The following is a 6,797-nucleotide window of genomic DNA, read 5'->3' as shown; positions in this document are numbered from 1 at the left end:
AGAGTAGACCTACACAGATAGTGGACAGAGTAGTCAAGAGACTAAGAAGCAAAGAAGTACCACTAGTAAAGGTCGTCTGGCAGAACCAGAAGCACGAGGAAGTCACTTGGGAGCGGGAGGACAGTATGAGACAGAAATATCCGGAACTATTCTAAGTTCGAGGACGAACTTTTTATAAGGTATGGGGAATTGTAACGACCCAATTTTCCTTATTTCGAGTTCCAAATGTCCATAAAAATATTTGGAAATACTTTTAAAATATTCTAGAGATTTTTAGGAATTTTTAGAGTATTTTTATGCAATTTTTGGAGTCCGTTTGGCATTTTTACCGGGAGGAGGAAGTTTAAAAAAAAAAAAAAAAAACAACACAAAGTGCAAGAGCTAGGATTCGAACCCAGCTTCTCGGGCCCAAGCAGTAATCGGCCCAACCAACCGAGCTGAGCTCGTTTTATTAACTAAGTGTGTGAACAAATATATTTAAGTTATAGGTGGAACCGAATCACCTAGGTTATAAAGGGTTAAGTGTTGTTCCCGTGACCTAAACCAAAACTTTCCTCTCCTTTTCTCTCCCGACGGCGCGATTCTTCTTTCTCGAGCGAAAAGGGGGTGACGGCGCTAGGGCTCGTTTCCGGTGGCCGGCGAGGACTTCTCTTCGGGAGTTATTCGCGGATTCGTGGTCTCCTCGTCAAGGAGAACACGCGGATAGGAAAGGATAGCCGAAACCTTCACTTCATCCGAACCCTAGATCTCTTTCTCCGGTTGTAAGTCCAAGAACCCATTGTAAGTGCTTCTCACCTGCGGTAGGAGTAGCTTTCGGGGTTTTCGTTTGCGTTTTTGTTGTTGTGTAATGAACAGGAGCAGCTTTTCATTCTAGCATATGGTTTTGATTTCAACCCTTGCTTTAACAATTTGGTTTAAGATTTGGTTCATGTTCTTTTGATATGTTTAGAGCACGGACAGAATGTTTAAGATTTGGTTCATGTTCTTTTGATATGTTTAGAGCACGGACAGAATGTTTAAGGGTTGGTTCATGTTCTTTTGATTTTTTTGGAGCACGGACAGAATGTTTAAGGGTCTTCCTGGATTGTTACAGCATGTTAATTTAAATGTATTTACCTTACATTTCAAGCATGTCTAAGTAGTCATATTTCCTTCAAGTCACAGCATGATTAAAGGATTGTTAAGGTTCAGAAATAAGTTGGTTTTACGAATTTGCTGTTCAGAATTTGTTGCTGCCGTGGGCTTGACCAAATTCATTTCTTATGACCAAGTAGCTTTTAATTGCTGTTGAGTTTTGTTTTGGATATATATACTTTTATATATTAGTGGAATATGGTTTTAGAATCTCTTGTATGATGTATATATGTGAGAAGTACAAGCAAGCAAGACTAAAGTCACAAGTTGATCCTGAATTCCAGAATTTAGAATCAAAGCACACTAAGTGCTTAAATAAATGCCAAGGCATTTTATTATAAGAAGTATTTAAAGAAGGATATAAAGAAAAGTATTTTACTTTTAAAGGGCATGTACCGGACACAAGGTCCAAGGGATGGGCTCCAAGTTGCCCCTAGACATAAGGTCTAGAAGTGTCTTAATGGTTTTGGGATTAGCTACCTCAATTCACATTAAGAAAGGCGCGCAAAGTGGTATAATGCCGGGCCCAAGTAAAGTTGAATATTATTTTAAAGTATAAAAGTATCAATTTGGAAACAAATAGAACAAGTTCCTTTATCTAAGTTGCAAATTCTAGCAAGTTAAATTTGTTGTTCCTTTAGAGATACATGATGTAGTTTAGTTGCTATTTTCATGTGGAGCATGCACTTTCTGCGTTCTTTTATGTTTATGCATTCCGTATCGGATTTTGTGAGTAGAAAGCACTTACTAAGCTTTTAGCTTATAGATACTACTTTTTCCTCCTACTGCAGATATAGATAAAAATAAAGGAAAAGCTAAAGTGGTGTAGAAGAAGGCGACAAGGAGTCGTTGATGGTGTGTGTGTGGTGGCTGTTATGGAAGTATGGGATCTTGCTAGAAGAGTTTGGAGATGTTACTTGCTAGTGCACGTTTGATTTTTGCCATAGTGGAACTATATTGCTATGTTAGAAATTGTTAGATACTAGTATGCTATATAAGTTTGCTTTAATGGAACTGTCACATGATTTACTTCTGCTGTAGTGAAATTTGTTTTCAATTGCAATGAGTAGGATATATGAGTAGCTAGCGAATTTCTATGCTTAGTTTTCCTTATAATCTGCTGGAATGTTAAATCTGCTGGAATATTAAATTTGCTGGAATTATTCGGATGGTTAAATGCTGGGTTAAATGCTCAGAAGTTTTTATGCATGCTGGAATTTTTATATGAGTTGTTTTATGGAAAAAAAATGCATATGAAAATTCGGTTTTGACTGCACAGTAGCCTTATGTGAATGCTGGTATGCTATATGAGTTTTGCTCTATGGAGGAAATTGCATGGGAGGTTCGGTTTGTTATATGCTCAGTATCCTTATGTACATGCTAGTTTTTGGTTACTGCTAGTTGGGAGTTATTCTCTTGATAACTGCTTTGCATGCTAGTAATCTGCATTCTTGTAGAAGTATTTATTTTATGGAAGGAAAACATGTGATGTTCGGATTTGTGTGCAATAAATGAGCAGTAGGTTTAATTGACTTCCTTTTATTTCTGTTCTGTTGCAGAATAAAATGAATGCAAGATAACAAGTGATGTAGTAAGCAGTAGAGGTGTTTAAGCTTTATAGATCTGCATGTTATACTGGTTGTTACACTCAATTGCATGTTTAAACTTGTATAAAAAGAAATGAACAAGAAAGAAAGATAAAGAAAAAAAAATATATCCAGAAATTTTATGCTGCTATTTAGAGGCATGTTCTGATATATGATATGTTTTCCAATAGTTTAAAATATCTCTGGTCTTAAAGCAAGTAGTACAGTAGTTAGTAGAATCAGTAGCGGTCACCCTCAGAGTAGTAGTAAGGAGGGTGGTCGTTACACAACATAAAATCAAAACATGGTTCACATGCAAGTTTAGACATATATAGGTTCTAAAATATAAATGGATTTATTCCACCGTGCTACTTCCACACACATCATCATTGCCTTTCCTGCTGCTCCCCTTAATTTAGCCATTCCTTACCCTTATCTGCAGTACAAGGAAATATAAACTATGAGCACATAAGCTTAGTAAGTTCCTTTCCTACTCACAAAACCATAAATCATAACATAGTATATGGCAAACATAATTAGAACATGTGAGGGCATAAGGTAAATCATAGCATATCATGTGAGAGTATAAACATAATCATAGCATATCATGTGAGAGCATAAACATAATCATATCATGTGAGAGCATAAGCATAATCATAGCATATCATGTGAGAGCATAAACATAATCATATCATATGAGAGCATAAACATAATCATATCATATGAGAGCATAAACATAATCATATCATGTGAGAGCATAAGCATAATCGTAGCATATCATGTGAGAGCATAAGTATAATCATAGAGCATCTTTCCTAAAGCATCTAGAATCATATAGCATGAGATATGGGGATGCAAGAATGCTCTTTTGAAAACATGTACATATACAATGAAATGAGAATATGCAAGATGTTCTTTTGAAAACATATATCATATAGGTACTTAAACATAATCTCAACATGAGGGCCCGGATTTGTACCACATACTTACATGAATGCGCGCATCCTAAATAGGTCCAAGGTAGCTAATCTTGAACCTACTAGGAACTAGGCCCGTTTCCTTGACCATCGACCTAGGGGCACTTAGGAGCCCATCCCATTTACTAGGCCCGTTTCATAGACCATTGACTTAGGGGCACTTAGGAGCTCATCCCCGGTACAATCCATACAAAGTAAAATAGCATGTCATATCATGTCATATCATGCTCTTGTCATATCATAACATATCATGTTCTTGTCATATCATGAAGAGTGCTCTTGATCCCAACTTAAGGGAAGCATCTCTTAGACTTTTCATCTTACATAAGCCTTGCATAAACATACATGATGGCACAAAGTGCACATAACATATAGCATGTCATATAAATCTTAGCATGATGGCATGGAGTGCACAAATAGCATAGCATAGAAATCATAACATAATAGCATGGAGTGCACATAACATATAGCATTCATATAAATCTTAGCATGATGGCATGAAGTGCACAAATAGCATAGCATAGAAATCATAACATAATAGCATGGAGTGAACATAACATATATCATGTCATATAAATCATATCATGAAGGTATAAGTGCACATGTCTCACAACATGGTGACATAACATTCATATCATATCATAGGAGTCATTTTTCATACATGGTTAGGGTTTTTGAACTTCCTACAACCCTAAGTCATATTGGCCGAAACATATAAGCTTGAGTCATGGACTTCTAAGCAACATAAAGACATGAAATCAAATACTTATCATAACATGTGAGACCCTTAGGAGCCCTAGGTACCTTCTTAACCTAGTTTTCTTGTATTGGCCGAAACATATGAACATAGATCATAGAGTTCCAAGCAACATAAAAAAAACATGAAACTTAACTAGCATCATAGAGGAGGTTATACATCATGAGAAAGCAATAGCAAGCATAGATAAGTTTCAAAAACTTCATCTAGTCTTTTAAATCCATCTTGGCTGAAACCCTTAGAACAAAGTTCTAGGTTTTAAACAACAACATTCATAAAGGATTTTAATCTAACATCATTTAATGGATTGCATATCATAAGAATTCATGAGTAAGCATTGTTTAGGTCTTAAATCTTCCTCTATTCTTCTTATCTTTTCTTGGCCGAAACCCTTATAGCATGCATCCATATTTTAAGCAACAACAAGCATGAGAAACATTAATCTAACATCATTTAATGGATTGCATATCATAAGAATTCATGAGTAAGCATTATTTAGGTCTTAAATCTTCCTCTAGTTCTTTTTCTTTCCTTGGCCGAAACCTAAAGGTGAGCTTCTAGGTTCTAGATACAACATAATACATGGAAATTTAACACAACATGGTATAGAAAATCATACATCATGAGGAAGCATAAAACATGCGTAGTTTAGGTCTAAAACTTTCTCTAGTTCTTTTTCTTTCATTGGTCGAAACCTAAAGGTGAGCTTCTAGGTTCTAGATGCAACATAATACATGGAAATTTAACACAACATGGTATAGAAAATCATACATCATGAGGAAGCATAACACATGCATAGTTTAGGTCTAAAACTTTCTCTAGTTCTTTTCCTTTCATTGGCTGAAACCTAAAGGAGTGGAACTCCAAATTTTTCCAACAACATGAAGCATAAAAGACTCTTAACATCCATAGATAGTCCCTTAACTTATCATGGCCGAAACTCATATGGCAAGACCTTAGTTTTCAAGTAACCTATAAGCATAGAAATGTCTTAAACTACTTGTACTGCAGGTGAGGGGACACTTACTTCCTTTCGCTTGGTTTACAATGAAAAGAAACCTTGCTTGTGAAGTTCTCCTAGGGAGAAGACCTCTTGCTTGTTCTCGACAAGGAGGAAGAGGAGGCTTGGAATTTCGGTGGAGAGGAGGAGGGAGGAGGGAGGAAGAGAGAAGAAAATGAAATTTTCTCTTTCCTTTTCTCCTTTTATTCCAAATGAAAGGAAGAAGGAAAAATGAACTTTTCCTTCCCTTTTCTTTTACTCATCCTAAATGAAGGGAGAAAGCAAAACTCTCTTTTCATTGTAAGAAGAAGAAGGAAACTTGGACTTCTCCTTCTTAGTGAAGAGAGCCTTCACTTTTCTTACCTTTAACCATAATTTCTCTCTTTTCATAACAGCACACCCCTGCTGGGGCTACTGGTTATAACATGGAACCACTTACTAAGAGGTCCGAGGTTCAATCCTTGGTCATGCCTCTTTTTGGTTCTTTTTTTTTTTTTAAAAAAAAAAGAAGAGTCCACATGAAACCTATTTAACCATGCATAAATTCATGTAAAATTTCTAGGGATCCTATAGGTGTTACACAATCCCTGGCAACGGCGCCAAAAACTTATTATGCTTCCGTAAGTGCACGGATACGTCGTCAGTAATAAAAGATTATCGATCCCACGAGGACTGGTTATAAGCACTAGTGATTATTCACGTAGAATTAGCTAAACTACCGATGGTTGTAAGTAAACTGTTTCTTAAGAAGAAAAGAACTTGGGAAGTAGATGTGAGAACTGGCGAGAGAGAGAGAGAGAGAGAGTTCTACTTGGTTTGGGAAGAGCTCTAGGAGTCCGGTTTCGTTGTTGTGGTAACTAATGTATCATGTTCTATCCTTTCCTCATTGTCAATCAACATGTACTCGTCGAAAGTTATAGCTACTACCCTTAAGCACTAAACAGAGAAGATCCCTGTGAAATCGTATTACGGTTAACCCCTGCCACTAGGGCGCCTCGGTAGATCACAAGAATGCAAACCTGATCGGTGTCATTAAGGATAAAGATAGGGGTTTGGTTTGGTTTCTTACTTCCTTGTGGAGGAATTACCTCTCCTTTCGAAGGAGTATCTTAGATGTCGGTGAACGGGTTACCCCTGTCACTAGGGCTCCTTGGGTACACGATCTAAGATCCTCTCTTTACGAAATTAGCAATCCCAATACAATCAATTAATACGACATGGCAAACAAGTCTCATGCATATCAAATTGAAACAAGACAAGCGAAATCATTCAATGAGTGAAAGCATAAGCATGAATCTTATATCATAACCTACCCACAACTACTCCCTGATCTTAGAACAAAG

The sequence above is a fragment of the Zingiber officinale genome, chromosome 11A, assembly GCF_018446385.1.
Source record: "Zingiber officinale cultivar Zhangliang chromosome 11A, Zo_v1.1, whole genome shotgun sequence".
In the NCBI taxonomy this organism is placed as follows: Eukaryota; Viridiplantae; Streptophyta; class Magnoliopsida; order Zingiberales; family Zingiberaceae; genus Zingiber; species Zingiber officinale.
This window is presented reverse-complemented; position numbering follows the sequence as displayed.